Source organism: Procambarus clarkii, chromosome 35, assembly GCF_040958095.1.
Source record: "Procambarus clarkii isolate CNS0578487 chromosome 35, FALCON_Pclarkii_2.0, whole genome shotgun sequence".
NCBI lineage: Eukaryota > Metazoa > Arthropoda > Malacostraca > Decapoda > Cambaridae > Procambarus > Procambarus clarkii.
In genome coordinates this window covers 31,707,421-31,727,862 of record NC_091184.1, presented here as the reverse complement: position 1 = coordinate 31,727,862, position 20,442 = coordinate 31,707,421, and the positions used below count along the sequence as shown (strand labels likewise).

General features: G+C 41.5%; 1 long non-coding RNA gene across 1 annotated transcript in view; it reads left to right on the top strand.

The window, feature by feature from the left end:
* Positions 1-481: 481 nt before the first annotated feature.
* The window catches only part of LOC138371280 (uncharacterized), a 200,946-nt gene continuing 180,985 nt past the window's right edge, over positions 482-20,442 (top strand). Inside the window, exons 1-3 of the long non-coding RNA XR_011230387.1 lie at positions 482-1,306; positions 10,805-10,872; positions 11,497-11,537. This is a non-coding gene — a long non-coding RNA (uncharacterized lncRNA). The remainder of the gene's footprint in view (positions 1,307-10,804; positions 10,873-11,496; positions 11,538-20,442) is intronic.

Sequence of the window (20,442 nt, the reverse complement as noted above, 5' to 3'; positions counted from 1 at the left end):
TCTAGCATTAGAGTTAGGCTTTAACATATAAGCCAGTAGCAATAAAAAAATCCTCTTACCTCCTTTCACTGCGGCAAGTACAACATCATAAACATATTTATCTCACAAACACACACGGACGATCAATTGATCCTCTATTTATCGACTTGCAGATTGATCTGCATTGTAATCAGACACGCTTATTCTTAGCCGATTAATATTTAATAAATAGCTGTATCATCACTCAGCTGTATCATCACTCAATTGATCTTCGTGTAGGTGTATTCATCATTCATGCACCTGCAAGTTTACCATAACAAAATAATCTCTTTCACTAAAGAATTACAACGGGATTAAAAGGAATTAAGTGATACAAATGCGCGATTAAAACTCCCAAATGTCATCCTGTGGCCCGCACTGGGAAGGTTACTCCCCCCTCCGGGCGAGTCCACACTGAAAATCACCATGAGCCGCCCACTCACGCCCAGTGGGCCACCGACCATCGACGAGGGAGGATGTGCCACTCCCGCCTCCATCGTGCTATTTCACCTAAACTTCCTTATATCATCCCATTATCGCTACATGCATGACTAACTTGTACTTCTAAACATCAACATAAGACAACTGGGCACTCATCCCCTCTGCATTAGGCAAACTACGGTAATTAAAGGACTCTAACCTCACAATTGCCGGCGTGACGACGCTGTCTTCCCGACTCAAAAATGGCGGCAAGAGTTTACCTCCTTCAGGACGTCCACAAATTCTTCATTCGACTGCCACTGTCGCCTTCTCTTACGCCGTGAGTGGTGCCGATACACAGGATACTAAGTTTACCTCTCAGCAGATCGTCTTGAAGGATAAACTAGGTCTCTGGAACGACTACCAAGGAACCACGACCAGCTTCTAGGCTTCAGATCGTCGTCCAAGTCACTAGTGTTTAAGACGCGCCATAAACCGTCTTCCAAGACACTTGTTTCCGCTGATACTTGGTGCAGGTTCCTCACCAGAAGGGCACGATAGCTTCCTTGGCTGTGGAGCGAGGACGTGCGTGCCTCCCCACGTGCCCTTGACCTGCACACTGACCGCTGACGTGGCGGACCCGACCACGGCACGCGATGACGTCACCCTACAATGACGTCACCTCTGCATACGGTACTCTCCCTACAATGATGTCACCTCTGCACACGGTACTCTCCCTACAATGACGTCACCTCTGCACACGGTACTCTCCCTACAATGACGTCACCTCTGCATACGGTACTCTCCCTACAATGACGTCACCTCTACATACGGCACGCTCCCTACAATGACATCACCTTTGCACACGGTTCGTCACATACTGTTCACATCTTATCATGTTTCCATAAAGTTGCTCATATCCGCCTTAATTCCTCTTCTGTAGTAGCGATTGATTGATTGATTGATGAAGATTAAGCCACCCAAGAGGTGGCACGGGTACGAATAACCCGTAAAAGCTGTAATAGCCAATGGTGTTTGCTTATATTGTCGACTTATATTCAAACATCCCTCTGGATGTTTGAATATATTCCTCACTCGAGTGAGGAATAACTCTCCCTTTAGGGCAGCGCCTGTATGATGAGGCATTATGTACTGTTCCGTTTTCTGTTTTGGGTTCTCTGGTAGGTTAGGAGAGGACACTTTAAACTGACCGTTTTCTTGGCGTTCGGAAATCTTAGATTGCTCCTTTAACGTCATCTGAACATTCACCCTTAACTTCAGTTGACCCATTACCCTTACCTTTATCTGACTCCTCTCCCTTACCTTCATCTGACTCTGCTCTATTACCTCTATCTGGCCCTTTCTTATCCTTTCCTTTGATTTCCTTTTCATTCCCTCATCTCTACCTTAGACACCCCCAACCCCACCATCATATTTCCTCTCTCACCTCTCATTCTCTCCCATCTCTGCCCTATCCCTATGTTCCTCAATGTTGTACACAGCATCCTCTTCCTGTTACACTCCACCTTAGTCTCCTCCACCTTCTCCTTCTACTTCATCCACTACTCTCCCTACTCCCCCTACTTCACCTACTACTCTCCCTACTCCCCCTACTTCACCTACTACTCCAAATTTTGGTCGCTCCAAAATGCCTCCGATGGGTCCCCAAAATGCCTTAGGGGACGAAATACTCACTTAAAATATTAGAATTGAGTCTCTCTGGGATGGGATCGGGAATCACTGATAATGAGGCCCTTTATATAATCAATATTTGTAATCAATTTAACAGTTTCTTTTTTAATGAATTGTAATTAGTGAGGAGAGATACACACACACACGAGTGTTAATACTTATAAATTCTAGTAAAAGCAAGCTGTGTTTGTTAAAAAAAAACTGTTTTTTCTGTTTTTAATGTAAAAAAGGGGGGAGGGAACTGTTTTAATGAACCTGAGGACAGGTTCGCGATTTATTCTATCACGACTTTCATCTGCCCTAAATCCTATCCTATCCTAAATCCTAAATTCATCCTATCCTCTGCCCTAAATTTTAATCGTAATGTGCTTTCTCCTGTTAATTACCTTTATCTTACGTTCCAGTTAATTATCACTAAAGTTATAATTCCTGCGATTTAATCAAACCAAACACTGTAGGGGAATACAGCTGGAAAGGCTTGCAGATACAATCAACTCATTCTAACTTTGACTAACTAACTTTTGACTAACTTTAAGTTGCTAAATAGAAATATTTTCTTGAATCTATGCTCACTTCACTCTCCCTCTTATACCGCTATGCTATGTACATTATTATATACAAATAGCCACCTAAATTTGTATGGCACCAACCAACCTTGTATGTATATACAGAGGAAAAGATATGGCATATGGAGAAATAAATTGTAAAGGCCATTTGGCGGATGAGGGAGGATAGCGACCTTTGGCAACTATTCTATTTTTGTTTACATTGACAACAGCTGAGCGGAGCGCCGCGTTCAAACAGGTCATTTGAATACAGCCAAACGATGATGAGAATCGTGGAGCAGTTAATGCCCCAGTGGGTGCAAATGTGGAAATGTGAGAGGCTGAATGCCAATTTGTTCAGGAAAATAGTATTTTTATATGTGTTCTGGCACAAATATGTGTGTGTGTGTGTGTGGATCTAATTGTCTCTACCGGCTGAATATAATGATATACAAAGTTGTAAAAACTGACAACATTGAATACACAATACGCATATTCAGTATGAGCATGAGAGAAAGAATTAAAGTCGGAAAAACAACCATAAACTTATTAATTTAAAACAAAATAAATTACTTCAATACTTGACATACAACCTGGCTTGTACAAGACACAAATTGACATAAAAGAGAAAAAAAATGAAAGCAACTATTTGGACTTGGGACAAAGATTGAAACAAAGTTAAACCCAATGTTGCAAGTTACCAAAATACCTGAGGAGAATAACCTGCCGTGGCAAACCACTCATGACAGCTTTGAAGTCTTACTAATTAATCTTACTTTTTCGGTCATATTTAATAATATATATATATATATATATATATATATATATATATATATATATATATATATATATATATTTATATATATATATCTGTGTGTGTGTGTGTACACACACACATATATATATATATATATATATATATATATATATATATATATATATATATATATATATATATATATATATATATATATATATACAATATATTCCCGTTCATGACAATCGGATTTTCAAACATATCTGTGTGTGTGTGTCAAGCATGAATGATCCCCAAACCAACTTGCATCAGAAAACTCTTGACGCCTGAGTGATTCGAACTCGGTCAGGCAGGGCCTCCATGCCCCTTGGCAGTCCAGTACTCTGACCATTCAGCCACCGACTGTACAAAATTATTATTGTACGGGTTGGGATCGAAATATAGTCTACATTCTCTCGTGCTTTCAAAACAGTGGGTTATTATTTTCATCTCATACTGCCCCAGCACCAATAACTTTCCTCATCTCACCACATTCGCAATGCTCCTCATCATCTCAAAGAAACCAGGTAGATGTATGATAGACAATCAGGGTAGTTCCTATATGCAAGAAAGGAGGGACAGTAGCCACTGAATTAGAGACCAGATGTCTGTGAACTGGAGACAGAAACCACTGAACTAGGGACTAGGAACCTCTGAACTAAAGACCAGAGTCATTAAGTATCCATGCAAGTTTCTAGACAATCTCGTAAGGAAACGCCTCATAGAACACTTAGTATAAAAAGACTGCTTTGTATCAAAGCAAAAGCATAGCTTCACTTGAGGCAGATCTTGCTCAACAGGTCTATTAAAGTTCTCTAATTACAAAAGTGACAATATTAGAAGACAGAGAATGGTGGGATGTGTTTTGCCTTGAGTGTCGGAAAGCTTTGCACACACACACGTACAGGTGTACATGTGTTGTGAAGGTGTTAGTGTATTTTCGTTTGTAAACAATATGCAGCACTCAAAAAAACATGTAACACACACACACACACACACACACACACACACACACACACACACACACACACACACACACACACACACACACACACACACACACTCACACACACACACACACACTCACTCCTATCCTCAAAGTAAACCTGAAGTCAATTAATCACTCTTACCATTAACCCTGGAGAGCCATAAACACAGGTGAACACCATATGAATCGGTGCAATTTCCAGCAGAACAAGGGCAGCAAACCATTATTATCCCCTAGTGTCGTTAATTCCAGTCGTAACGAGTGGCTGCAGTAGAGCATGACAAGTAAACGATTCAATTCCCTTTCTTGCCAGTAAATCCAACGTAGAAAAACTCCGCTTCCCACCACCACAAGATCCAGCTCACCATTAGGTCTCTTACACCCTACACTTTCACCCATTTTGCCTATTCACTCCTCTCTCTCTCCCCCATTAGAAAAGGCAATGGAGACGAGGGCCAATCAATAAACAATTACCTTGATTGTATAAGGAGTCGCGGGCTTCCTGCTCAGCCCACAGGTGTCCACCTCCCAGGTATTAGTTAGCTCGTCTCTTGTTTATGCTGCATGGGAGAGCTATCATAGAAGGTGAGGGAGATGACGGGAGGGGGTGAGAGATGAGGAGTGACTGAAGGGAAGGGGGTTGATGAAGGGGCTGACGTAGGAGAGAGAGAGAGGGAAGGAAAGAAAGGAGGGAGAGCGACATGTTAAATTAAAAATTGGGTTGAAGAGGAAAAGTCTGGGATGGCTTCAAATTGTGGTGGGTGTGGGAGGGGTCGTGGGTGTGGTTGCTGGTGTGGGAGGGAAGAGATTGTGGATGTGGAAGTGGAAGGGGTCATGGGTGTGGGAGGGAAGGGGTCGTGAAGGGTCGTGCTCTAGCCAGAGTGATTTCCCGTGTGTATGCTGGGAAGGTCACGATTTTCATGCTCCTTTTCTTCTTTCTTGCTCCTTCCTTCCTTCTTTCTTCCTTTTTCTTTCCTTCTCTTTTTTTAGCTCTTCTCTCCCTTTCTTCTTTCTCTTCCTAATGCATCCTCTCCTCGTTGTTTTGGTCCTCTCTTGTTTGCTCTCTGTCTCTCTCTCTCTCTCTCTGTCTCTCTCTCTGTCTGTCTCTCTCTCTCTCTCTCTCTCTCTCTCTCTCTCTCTCTCTCTCTCTCTCTCTCTCTCTCTCTCTCTCTCTCTCTCTCTCTCTCTCTCTTCCAGCCTTAGCCACCAACCAACTTGCCAAAGCAACTCGTCCTCCTAATAGAACGTCACATCTTGACGTATACTCTGCCTAAGTCCAAAAACTGTCGTACTAGAAAATGGTAGCGGAAACTGACATTCTGTCCCGTTTTCTGCTTGTGGGTCCTCTGGCAGGTTAGGTTAGGGCACGTTAGTACGGCAGTTTCTTGACGTTAGGACCGGGTTGGCCAAAGACAAGAGTATCAGATAAGGGTAGACAGGTACTCGCTTCCTGATGAAGCCCACTGGCCATTCGGCCTTTTCTGTCTCTTCCTGTCCATATTATGGACCGTTCCTGTCTCTCCTGTCCACCGTGCTGTGGACCGTCCCTGTTTCTCCTGTCCACCGTACATGGACAGGAATTACCGCCATCTTAGGTAATTGTTATATTTCCAGTTATAACACTTTCCATTTTCTTTTACGTTCCTTGGAAAAGAAACTTTTCAAAAAAGAAAAAAAGAAAAGAAACCAGAAAAGAAATCTGTCCTTGCCCTCTATTTCTATATCACTTTGTATCTTATATGTCACGATCATGTCTGCTCTGGTTCTCTACTACCCTGAAACAACAACAACAAACCAGTTGAGCATCTCCCTACCTGAAGATCCATACTACACTAGGTCACTTATTTCAATATTTCTGGTTGTTCGGATGTGTACTCAAGCCCATGTTTGGGTTCTGTTTCCATGGCAACATCTGAATGCCGTCAACTGCTTTCAATACACCCACGTTTGTTTGTTTGTTGCTGTGTGGCCTCGCCTCTCCCCAAGTTATTTAATATCCACCTTAGTTCATTCACTTCTATTTTTGACATTGTCGTCTGACTTATTTCTATATACTCGCGCGTATGTTGGTCTTCTTGTTTCCATTCGTTTTCACACTGCTACTAGAGAAATGTTTCCTCAGGATCATTTATGTATCGGTCATGTCCCCTACACTCTTTATCTAGCGTTGTAACTGCCTTCTATATGTCTTTTATCTTTGTCCAGACATTTCAGTAATTCGGGAAATCCTGGGTGTGTGTGTACTCATCTAGTTGTACTAACATACCTGTGTTAACGTAGGTATGCTCATCTACAAGTGCTCATCTCACCGTACTCACCTAGCTGTACCTAGCTTGTGTCAAGCGTCAGCTCCTGGTTCTGCCTCTTAGCTATCGTTCTGAAAAAAAGAATCCTCCTGAAATATGTCTTCCTGCCGACTCTATTTCCTAGTGTCTCTGTCACTCTGGTTCATCAGTGTACATTCACTTATTTGAATTCTTCTAATTGTGTTTGGAAATCGAGCTGATAGCTCCTGGATCCCGCCTTTCCAACTGTGGGTTGTTTATTGTAACTTTTTGCTTGTGTGTGTGTGTGTGTGTGTGTGTGTACTCACCTAGTTGTACTCACCTAGTTGTGTTTGCGGGGGTTGAGCTCTGGCTCTTTGGTCCCGCCTCTCAACCGTCAATCAACAACATCATATGTGTGTGTGTGTGTGTGTGTGTGTGTGTGTGTGTGTGTGTGTGTGTGTACTCACCTAGTTGTACTCACCTAGTTGTGTTTGCGGGGGTTGAGCTCTGGCTCTTTGGTCCCGCCTCTCAACCGTCAATCAACAACATCATATGTGTGTGTGTGTGTGTGTGTGTGTGTGTGTGTGTGTGTGTGTGTGTGTGTGTGTGTGTGTGTACTCACCTAGTTGTACTCACCTAGTTGTGTTTGCGGGGGTTGAGCTCTGGCTCTTTGGTCCCGCCTCTCAACCGTCAATCAACAACATCATATGTGTGTGTGTGTGTGTGTGTGTACTCACCTAGTTGTACTCACCTAGTTGTGTTTGCGGGGGTTGAGCTCTGGCTCTTTGGTCCCGCCTCTCAACCGTCAATCAACAACATCATATGTGTGTGTGTGTGTGTGTGTGTGTGTGTGTGTGTGTGTGTGTGTGTGTATGTGTGTGTGTGTGTGTTCGTCATTAATCCAGAGCTTTATTTATAAACATTCACAAATAATGAATAATTGCGAATATATTTGCGTAGTTTCCACTATCCTGCGCTTCCAACACTCTCCCACAAATCCCCCCCCCTCTCCCTTCTCCCTTCCCATCACAAGAATCCCTCGTACCCTTACACCTCTCTCCCTTTCCCATATCGTAAAATCCAAATCTGAATCATTTTCGTGCCGGAATTCAAACCCAACGAGCTATCGGTAAAGACTTTGCAAATAATTGATTAACATGAAGAGGCACATATGTGTCACTCTTGAGTTTTAGAGGCAAAGTGACCCTTGTGACAGTCTGATTTAAGGGTCAATGATCCGGCAGTCTTCCTTACCTCCCCCTACCCTTTCCTTTTGCTGTTCTGATGCTGGTGTCCAATTATTTTACTAATAATTTTTATTCAATCATGGTGTATGGCTCTCGTGGGCTCTTTGATGTTGCCACTGTGTACAGTATTGGTAATTTACTGGTGGAGAGGAGGTTTTAATGGTTTTAATGTATTGGGGGGCAATTTCTACTGGTTTTTTGATTCTACGGGCTCACCATAGCCCGTGCTACTTGGAAATTTTTTGTTCTAGGTTGCGAATCTTAAACAACAATAATTTCTACTGGTTTAACTTCTACAAAAGGGGTTGTATAACTCTCTTTATGCTGATTATACATGACTCTCTTTATCCAGATAATTGTTTCTATACCCTGTTCCAAATCATCTGGTGTTTGTCACTTTCACCACCCCTTCTCCCTCTCACGAGACTATCTGTGGCTACTATCCTCAGTCCCTTCCCTCTTAACCCCCCCCCCCCTCACATGTGACTATCCATCAAGCCATGCCAGCACAGGTGTGGGGGATAATATTGGTGGTGTTGGACTTGGAATTTGCAATCAGCTGTAGGATGCAGCATGGGTGAGGAAGGGGAAGGGGGGGGGGGATGGGACGGGAGCGACACGGGATGGAAGGGAAGGGAAGGGATGGGAGAGAAGGAACGAGAGGGAACGGATAGAAAGGAGGAATATATAGGGCGACTACTCTACCTTACTGATTTAATTTAAAAAGGGATTATCTTCAACCTCCGGTTGTTAATCCTCCTCCTGCCAATCAGGGGCCAGATTCACGAAGCAGTTATGCAGGCACTTACGAACCTGGGGCCAGATTCACGAAGCACTTACGCAAGCACTTACGAACGTGTACATCTTTCCTCAATCTTTGACGGCTTTGGTTACATGTATTAAACAGTTTACAAGCATGAAAACGTCCCAATCAACTGTTGTTATTGTTGTAAACAGCCTCCTGGTGCTTCGGACCTCATTAACTGTTTTTATAATTGTAAACAAAGCCGCCAAAGATTTGAGAAAAGATGTGCAGGTTCGTAAGTGCTTGCGTAACTGCTTCGTGAATCTGGCCTCAGGTCAGAATGAGATAACATGTAACCTAAGTTTATTTTCTTGTTTTCAGTGCTAAATGCTTAGTATTGGAACAACTCTTTCAACAGAGACATATAATTAAATTTATTTTATTTTCACTATTTGCAGAGAATTCACGTGATGTAATCATTGTAAATTTGTTAGAATTTTGTGGGGGTGGTTGAGTGCTATGTGCAATGTTTACAAATGAAATCATTAGCGATAATTGTGCTTTCAGAGACCATTTCCAGTTGGGCTTCAGGAAGAGTGCTAGTGGAGAGCCATAGTCAGCTCTGGCGGTAGTCATGTGTAGTCATGATGGTGTACTTGTGGTATAGGGTGTGGTGTGATAGTGTGGTGATTGTGTAGATAGTAGTGTGATGGTGTTGTGATTGTGTAGGGTGTGCTGTGATGATGCTGTGATGGTGGTGGTTGTAGTGTGATGGTGTTGTGATTGTGTAGGGTGTGCTGTGATGATGCAGTGATGGTGGTGGTTGTAGTGTGATGGTGTTGTGATTGTGTAGGGTGTGCTGTGATGATGCAGTGATGGTGGTGGTTGTAGTGTGATGGTGTTGTGATTGTGTAGGGTGTGCTGTGATGATGCAGTGATGGTGTAGTGATAGTGTAGTGTGTGTTGTAATGGCGTAGGGTGTGTTGTGTTGGTGTAATGATGGTGATTATTGTGGTGTGATGGTGAAATGATGGTGATTATTGTGGTGTGATGGTTTAGTGATAGTGAAGTGTGTGTGCAGTGATGGTGTGAGCATCAGGTTGTCTTGAGTCCTTTTATTGCCATTACTCTTTCTTCCTCTCGCTTAGACTTCTCTAATTCTTGAGTTGTATTCTGGTGTTCGAACTCTTTAGCTCTCTCTCGGACCTGCAACAAACCCTTACGATCGAACCCCCGAAATAAGTCACCGTTCACATTGCCCGAGTCTCCAGTCACCCCGTCCTCCAAACAGAGACCCAAAGTCCATTCCATGCACCCGCCAGACCCCGCTATTTATGAATAAAAAATGGTTTAAACACGACTCATGACGTTCGAATATTTCTCGAACAGTGCTTCGCTGACGACCGCTGTTCGAACCGCATGTCGATGCTTCACCCACGTGCTTCAAATATAAATAAACACCAACAGAGCCCCCAAAAAATGTAACCTAACCCAGGAGAACTTTAATATATAATAATATTAATATGTAGTTGAGAACAAAATGATTGTAATAATACGTGAAAATTTGTGAATACGTTTTGGGGGACTCGGACGCAGACTTAACGAGCTGGGGCTTGAGGAACGAGGTTGGATAACGACACTGGGCGTAGTTTGTAATGGTTGTGTGGCGATTAGTGGGGCGGACACCTCTCAAGTGTTATTGGAAGATGTTCACTTTAACTGCAGGTGCTCAGTTATAGCGAGAGGTATAGAAGCTGGATGTTGTGATGCACAAGTTTACGGGCTCACCATAGTCCGTGCTACATGGACACTTCGTTCTGAGTAGCTAAATCTAAAATAACGATGCACAGTTAGCGTGTTTTTACGAGTTTGTTAAAGAAGTTACGCACACGCGTGCTTGAATTAGTCGTTGCTTGTTTAGCAAGATCCAGTAAGTGCACTGTGGCTATGAAACCACGGCAGTAAGCCTTGGCTATTGGTGACTCGCGAGAGTTTAGCGTTTTGAAGGAAATACCAGAAGTAGATATGATTTCTCCTGCTCGTTTGAAAACTGCTTCCTCATGGCCACATATAATCCTTCTTTCAGGGTGTCTGGTCTTGGGTTGAGTGCTTACGATCACTGAGACGTGGTGACTCCAGCACCCTTCAGGCAAGGTAAGTAGTTCCTCGATCCTCGAGTGTCACCTTCAGTAGTGGTTATATATGTGTAACTAGGAAGGGTTATATCCGGCGGTGCCCGGGGTAGTCTATCTCTCCCCACTACTCCTATTCCTGCCTCTTCTCTCCACCGCTCTCTCTCCCCTCCTCTTCCCTCCCTCTGTTCTCGTCTACCTCCCCTCACCCCCCTTCCTTTTCATTCCCTCTTCCATTTCCCTCCAATCTTCCCTATTTTCTCCCTAGTTCACTCTACCCTTTTTTTTCCTTTTTCTCACTCATAATGTTTCATGATATTACAACAAAAAATATATATATATATTATAAATTTAATAATAATTCACAGTCGAGTCAATGATATTCCGAGATTTTATGCTTTGACCTTCGTCCCGCCCATGTTGGGCACGCACCAAGCAGCAATTACTGTTCAAAATTGGGTAAAGCTAGCCCGAGGCATTTAGTCTCTAACCTCGGACAAACATACATAAAATTTGCATTTATCTTTAGAGATTTGTGTTAAAATGTGATCTTTCTTCTGGTGATTGTGTCGTTTACGGTGATTGAAGACCTCGATGTATAAATTTCACTCAACTATGTGAATAATTCAGTCTAATGTCATTGCAGAAAAGACTGAAAAGTCTTCGAGGACCGAAACCCACCATAAGGTAAGTTCCCATTTTCTTCTGTTTCTGTTGAATGACTGAAAAGTCTTCGAGGACCGAAACCCACCATAAGGTAAGTTCCCATTTTCTTCTGTTTCTGTTGAATGATTTTATAAAGCTAGGAAATTGTGGAAGCTTGTGTGTGTGTACAAGCAGGCTGTTTGCGCCTCATATGATAAGTCTCTGGAAGTCTGGAGTTTAACAGACATCTAGGGGGCAAGGTCATTTAAATTGACCACATTCTACAGTTTGAGACCTCGCTTCTGACTGTGGCTCTCTGTCTTCTGTCCTTTTGGTACTCCCATACCTAAATGTGAATTGGAATAAATTGATTGCCTTTCCAATTTGCTTCTCCATCTTGAACACCAGTTTTTTTCGAGGGACAATATCAAATGATTATCGACAGTGTTGGAAAATACAGTCGACCTAGCAATCTTTTTTCCTGTGGAATTTAAGTAACCTTGTGTATGTGTACTGTGTATATGAAACTACACAGAAAGGTTCGCTTTCATTGGTGTAGGGTGTCAAGGGTTAGTACAGAGGGTCAAGGCTTAGCACAGTGTTAAACAAGTACACGCTAGTTCCGAACATACAGGTGTTGTGAAGGTGTTAGTGTGTATTTTCGTTTGTAAAGAATATGCAGCACTCAAAAAAACATGTAACACACACACACACACACACACACACACACACACACACACACACACACACACACACACACACACACACACACACACACACACACACACACACAAGTAAAAATATTTAACCCACGCCAAACAAGGGGTCACCAAGGCCCAAAACACGCAACCCACACGCGAAAACATGCCTCGCACGCACACACACCCAAATCAACAGCAACACAAGCGCCCCAACACCCAACTCGCCCCAAAACAGGCAACACTCGCCCCAAAACAGGCAACACTCGCCCCAAAACAGGCAACACTCGCCCCAAAACAGGCAACACTCGCCCCAAAACAGGCAACACTCGCCCCAAAACAGGCAACACTCGCCCCAAAACAGGCAACACTCGCCCCAAAACAGGCAACACTCGCCCCAAAACAGGCAACACTCGCCCCAAAACAGGCAACACTCGCCCCAAAACAGGCAACACTCGCCCCAAAACAGGCAACACTCGCCCCAAAACAGGCAACACTCGCCCCAAAACAGGCAACACTCGCCCCAAAACAGGCAACACTCGCCCCAAAACAGGCAACACTCGCCCCAAAACAGGCAACACTCGCACCGAAACAAGCTACACCAATGACACGCTGGGAGAGCGCAAGAACATAATTGTATTTACACGCGTACTGGATCATTTCGTTTCACTTGTCATATGTGTGGAAATTTACACGTAAATTCCTTTTTTTTGTATTTTCTGTTTTTTACATGGAATTACAAGCATTTTTATAAAGGTTAATCATTTTTATTATTCTCCTAAGATACTCGACATTGTAGAAATTATTGAATATTTTAGCGGGACTAGTGTGTGTTCTTGAGACATATTTCCAAGGAGGAAATACGTCTCTACGAACAGGCTTCGTAGAGTGTTGAGGAGTGGAACAAGGCAATTAACTGGTAGAGTAATATAAGCTTCTTCTCTTGTTCCTGGAAAGTTGTCGTTCGAAATTCCAGTGGGAAACTCTGGTGGGAAGGAAGATGCCTATCATGGACTTTCACACGTTCGTATATATATGTATTTATATATGTATATAATATATATGTGGGGGGGGGGGACCTTAGAGGGGACCTAAACATTCTCTCTAATGCGTTATGTGTGCTTTTCTCCGAGGCTAAGGGTCCCGTTCTAACAGAGGTACCACCTCTGTCAGAGGTGGTACCCCTTATATATATATATATATATATATATATATATATATATATATATATATATATATATATATATATATATATATATATATATATATATATATATATTTATATATCTATATAAGGTACTTATATGAGCTAAGCAGTAGACTGCAACATGATTTATTTTTTACCCGGCGGGGGGCTCCACCATCACTTAATCACCATTTTCAAAATAATTTCCTGCGATAATGTTAGTGAGGATGGAGTGTGGTATTGAGTGAGGGTAGAGTTTGGAATTAATTTAGGGGGGGATTGGGGGGGGGATGGGATCATGGGGGCCGACACCAGTCCTCCAATGGTAGTTCCCTGACACTAGCCGTTCATTTAAAGTTTGGTGAGACTAACCATTAGCGTCTGGTCTATATCCTTGGACCCTCAAAATATACTCTATTTTATAGGTATAGATTAGTGTTTTAAGTAGATTAAATTAACACTTAAATCACAGTAACTTCCATTGAACAACGAATTTTTTTACACTAAAATTTTGTTGTAGAATAAATGGGAAAACATATAACGTTTTCATTATATATATATATATAGAAATAAAAAGCTAAATATGCATATATTCAATAGCAATTATTTACAAATCCGGAGTTTATCCTGCGTTATAATTTGCAAGATTTGGGTTTGGCGGGTGGCAAAATTTACCAACAAAAATGACAAAGGTCTTGTTTGTTGCCAATGTGTTATTTTTGCTCGTGGTGTTAGGTGTGCAAGTCCAAGCGAGGTAGTGGACGACCCGCCAAACACACACCGAAACTACGACGTTGGTACAACGTTCGAGCAAGTTTTTAACACCTAACCAGTTATAACAACCAATATAGCAAGTTGTAACAACGTTCTAATATGTCATAAACACGTTAAGCCAAGGTGTAACAACTTTATTTCAACACACACAGAGATCACACTAACGTGATGCATCAAATGAACAAATCCACAAGGGCCGTGACGAAGATTCGAACCTGCGTCCGGTACGGGATCCACTAAGTTCAGTAGAACTTCGGTTTCAACCCTTTTACCCTATCGTAGCTCGGTCGATTAAGGCAGTGTCTGGGATGCTCCCGGACACAGGTTCGAATCCTCGTCACGTCCCTTGTGGATTTGTTAACTTTATTTCAAGTTGTAACAAACAGAAAATAGAGACAGTTTCGGTTTGTGTTTCCAGGGGAATTTATACCTATAATGTTGTATTGCCACCAGCTGTGATGTTGCAAATGCACTTATAGTGTTGTTAATGCATTTGCATTATTTCATCTATAATCCCAGCCTTAGAGAACCCTGGAAGGGGTTCGAGATTTAGCTGGATAACAGCTGCTTTTAGCTTCTTATTGCTTGTAGGTGCTTGAGAGAGTAAGAATGGAATATTTTGGTTGTTAGACAATAATGGTTCTAGGTATTGATGTGATGAATACTTCTCTCTCGAGCCGGTTGTGCCCTTCAAGGCCCTCAAGCTCTGACACTTGAGTGGCTGCTAGAGTAAACAAGGGATTAGTCTCGTGAGTTGAAGAAAATTAAAAACAATTACAAAAGTTAAGTAATTAGTCTTACAGGGAAAGAGCCGCGACTTGAAGTGCCGTCTAACAGCGTGATGGGGCTGGATTATATAGGGCTGGATTATATAGGGCTGGATTATATAGGGCTGGATTATATAGAGCTGGATTATATAAGGCTGGATTATATAGAGTTGGATTTGGATTAGGGAAGCTAGATTAATGGTGATTTGGAATAAGGCAGGCAGAATTATATTAAGCCAACACATGTATAATGTATTATACTAGGTACAAGTGTATGTGTATAACGTATAACACCTATACTATACGTTAAACACCAACACCTGTATCTAGTAAAATACATTATACACCACCTGTATTATACATTATACACTAACAAATGTGTAGCACAATGTACATCAACACATGTGGAATACATTATCCACCAACACCTCTATAATATATTATATACAATAACCCGTTTAGCTATACACCAACTCATGTATAATTCGATATACAGCCACACTTATATAATAATTTATATACCACCTGTATTAAAAATTGTACACCATTTGAATTAAAATATATACACCACCTATATAATGCATTATATATGACTTGTATGATACATGATACAAGACATGTATAATGCATTATACAAGACTTGTATAATACATTAAACACCTCCAGTAGAATACATGATACACTGACACATGTGGAGTGCATTATGTAATAAATTATTGTATAATTATACACCGCTTGTATAATAAATTATACACCTACACATGTATTATACACCAGCACAGTGTATATGGGTCTATACAGCACAGGTCACTTTGCTGAAATCCCAATAGAAAAACGGAAAAAAAGAAAATGGAGTTTAATTTGTTAGGGGTCACGTCCCATTTTCTAAATTGGCTCAAAGGGTAAACTTCAGAGACTAGAAATAAAATAGGAAAGTTTTTTTTTGTTTGTCTGTCAAATATCAGCATATATTTTTTGTCAGGAATTCAAATACAAAATCTTGAAATCAAAAATAAAATGCGAAATGATATGAATTTAATTAAAATATATCGGATGATTGAATTTTTCAGTATGTTAATTTGTGTGTATGGGGGCCTGTATACTGCAAATTTGCAATAACTGATGTAGTAATGATTGAATTAGTTGCATGACCATTTAGAAATACATATAGAATCATAAACTAATTCTCCGACATACGTGTACTAATCGCTGTCATACACTCGCACAAACATATATAAAAATACACACACATACACACCCACATTAGCGATTTTCCTCGTATGAAATCCCATGTATTTTTCTCCCTGGTAGCAAAAAACAACAGAATCCCTGCGTAGGATTAATTATCATAACCCGCTAAGCTTACCAAGAACAGAGGAGGATCTGCATAATAATCTTCCTCCTCCCCCTCCTTTCCCTTCTTTAAACCCCTTCTTCTTCTTCCCCTCCTATTTGCCCCTTTTCCCTCTCCTCTCTCCCACCTTCACCCACGGGATATTAGCCAAGAAAGGAAGGAACAAAATAAAACATGCACTAATATTAAATTCTCTTTTTGTCAAACAGAAAAATTGATCGTCGACGTTTTGATATGAACTGAAAGGTTAGTGAGGGGTGGGTGAGGGGTAGGTGAGGGGTCAGGTGAGGGAGTTAATGAGTGGGTGATTGGTTAACAATCTTGTCAAAAGGTGTCAATTCTGAAATAAACAGCCAGTAGACCTACAAAACAGACCCAAGACTTAGTGTTGTCAAACAGAAGTTATCTTAATCAAACTACACGGCAGTTTCTTGAGTCATCAGTGAATCATACAAGTCTATAATCCACTTGCAATCAGTCTCTCTCTTGGCTCAGAGCACACTGCAAAGCCAGCGATCTTGCATCTGGTTAAAATTGCAGAATTCAGCCGAGATTCTGTTGACCAGAAAGAACTTTCTCACTGTGCTTGAAAACGCTATTATTTGGGACATCATTAGAGGTTTCCCACAGAAGAGGGCAGACACACTGAAGGTTTAATATAAATCTCTACAATAATCTCAGAGATACACGATACATCTTGACCCGTCACTCTTAACCTTTCAACGATGCATATTTTGGGGCAGCCAAAACTGCGTCTGCACTTTCAGAGAGTCTCGCTTGACTTACCAAAACACAAGGTACACAAATAGCTTAAAGATTATCATGCATACGATAATACAAAAATACACAATGGTATAAGAAGTCGATAACTTGGTATGCAATGATTTGCAACCTGACCTGCATCGCTTGCAACTCCCTCACCACCCCAGAAAGGGAGCTGGAGTTGATGCACTCAACATCAATTTAATTACGAGTCCATCCCACTGGTCTAGACTCCCCAAGCGTTAATTTTATTGTATATATTTATGAAAATAATCTCGTCCCATCCCAAATCCTTATCCTGACCCGTTCCAAGTGCTATATAGTCGTAATGACTTGGCCCCTTTCCCCCTGATAACTCCCTCATTCAGAACAGGCCCCCCAAATATGCTTGTTTCTGCTGATGTTATCAACAAGCAATTATAAATATTAATATATTTAAGACATTTTTTCAGGAGAGCAAATAATTAGTGTTTTTAATCAGATCACTTCATACAGAAATTAATATTTATATATGCATAGGTTGCCAAATATTCTCTCGTAGTCAAGTCAGCTGTATCTAATTTATTCCAGTAATTCAGTGCTGACTAAATACATTAAGAATATTAGTTTACAGTGTTTACCTTCGTCGTGTCATTAGTCAACATTGTATAGCCTTTGTTCAAAACCTGTCTGCCTCTGTCTAGGTTCCAGGCTCCTGGAGACGGAGACAGATATATAGATACAGAGAGGAAGAGGGAGAGACAGAAAAGACAGACAGACGAAAACAGATATAGGCAGAGATACGTTGAAAGACACTGAGACAGACACCAAAACTAATAGAGTAAGAGACAGAGGGAGGTAGAAAGCGAGCTAGAAGAGAGAAAGAGAGTGAGAGAGAGAGAGAGAGAGAAAGAGAGTGAGAGAGAGAGAGAGAGAGAGAGAGAGAAAGAGACGGAGTTCAGGATGTGACCGAGATTACGTACATCACCCAAATCCTTCAATAAACCCTTAAAATATCCCAAAAAGACATCAAAGCCTCACACATCATCCCATCCCTCCCCCTCCAAAAAAATCCAAGTTTACTATCCTAAAAACTACATTATGGACAGTCCTAAAAACCTCCACAGCACTGCTCAAGAACCTTTACAACTCCGTCTCAAAATTTAGTGTCTTCCTAAACCTAAATCTTAGCAGAGTTGCCTGACACTCTGGACATCTCCTTCTTGGTTTACATATCCTAAGGTGAACCTTGAGAAAACCGCACGAAACCAAGTCAAGGATGGGCTCTGACACTCTGTCATTTTTCATCACCCGTTCCTTACCATATTTTCTTGAGAAACTGCGGGAGAGGCAGAGTCCACTGAGAGAGAGAGAGAGAGAGAGAGTAAGGAAAAGCTTCAATTTGAAGGGAGAATAGAGAGCTTTAGCTTTGAGAGGGAAGGGGGGGGGGCTGAGGATGAGGTGCTAGGAACACTGGCTCCTCCTAGTCGTCTCCTCTTCTTAGTCGTCTCCTCTTCCTAGTCTTCTTCTCTTCCTCCTTTGATCTCACTGATGACTGTGAACAACCAGGTGATCAGGCTACACCAAAGAGAGGCATAGTGAATGATAATGAAGTCTGCGAAGTGCATAATAATAACTTCACGGAAACTGGAAGGAAGCTTCCAACTTCCATGAAGTGTTTAAGCTGGGACCTGATGTGCCCAGAACCCATGCAGAACTCCTCCCCGGAAAGACTCCTCGTAATAGAAGTACCACCAGAAAAAAAAGAAATAAAATAAAAAGCGAACAGAAACAGAATTTGTATTTGACGATAGCCGCTGGCCCAGACAAGATATCCCCTTGGGCACTATAGGAGATAAAGGTATGTAGTCCAGGATAACCGAAACACGAAGAATAAAATCTTAAAAGGAACTGATGGAAGACGCAAGAATCAAATTCAGTGAATCTCCCAAGAAGGAAAAATCACAGAGAATAAGCAGACAATAGGGGCATTCAACATCTTAAGTTCCATTATCTAGACACACAAAGAGTTAGGGATGGCACCAAAGTCCAAATCCAGCCAGAAACTGTATTGGGTGACCATGTAGACTTTGGTGGAGCTTAACAAGTCATGGGCTTCCTCCGCAAGAGGTGCTCTGTTCAACATTGATGTTCTGTTCAACATTGATGTTCTGTTCAACATTGATGTCTGTTCAACATTGATGTTCTGTTCAACATTGATGTCTGTTCAACATTGATGTTCTGTTCAACATTGATGCTCTGTTCAACATTGATGCTCTGTTCAACATTGATGCTCTGTTCAACATTGATGCTCTGTTCAACATTGATGCTCTGTTCAACATTGATGCTCTGTTCAACATTGATGCTCTGTTCAACATTGATGCTCTGTTCAGCATTGATGTTCTGTTCAACATTGATGCTCTGTTCAACATTGATGTTCTGTTCAACATTGATGTTCTGTTCAACATTGATGTTCTGTTCAACATTGATGTTCTGTTCAACATTGATGTCTGTTCAACATTGATGTTCTGTTCAACATTGATGTTCTGTTCAACATTGATGTCTGTTCAACATTGATGTTCTGTTCAACATTGATGCTCTGTTCAACATTGATGCTCTGTTCAACATTGATGCTCTGTTCAACATTGATGCTCTGTTCAACATTGATGATCTGTTCAACATTGATGCTCTGTTCAACATTGATGCTCTGTTCAACATTGATGCTCTGTTCAACATTGATGCTCTGTTCAACATTGATGTTCTGTTCAACATTGATGCTCTGTTCAACATTGATGTCTGTTCAACATTGATGTTCTGTTCAACATTGATGTCTGTTCAACATTGATGTTCTGTTCAACATTGATGTTCTGTTCAACATTGATGTCTGTTCAACATTGATGTTCTGTTCAACATTGATGCTCTGTTCAACATTGATGTTCTGTTCAACATTGATGTCTGTTCAACATTGATGTTCTGTTCAACATTGATGTTCTGTTCAACATTGATGCTCTGTTCAACATTGATGTTCTGTTCAACATTGATGTTCTGTTCAACATTGATGTTCTGTTCAACATTGATGTTCTGTTCACCACTGGTGCTGTCTATCTGAGAGCTGCCTTTCAACCTTCATGCGGGGGCGGTCTTTTCGGGAGTGGAATGATGCAAACCGCGACATCTCGATCCATATGAGAAGAGATGCCTCGATATGGGAAGATATCAGACGATATCTTCCCATATCGTTCGATAACCAGATTCCTATGATGCCTGAGGCTCACTATCATCCGAAGACATCACTAGAGGGAATCACAGTTACATGACAATTACTCCATTAACATCAAACATCCAGGCATACCTTGGCATCAAGATCTAGGAGGGAGAGATGGGGTGTGGAGATGGGGGGGGGGGGGTTGAGATCGGGTAGGAGGAT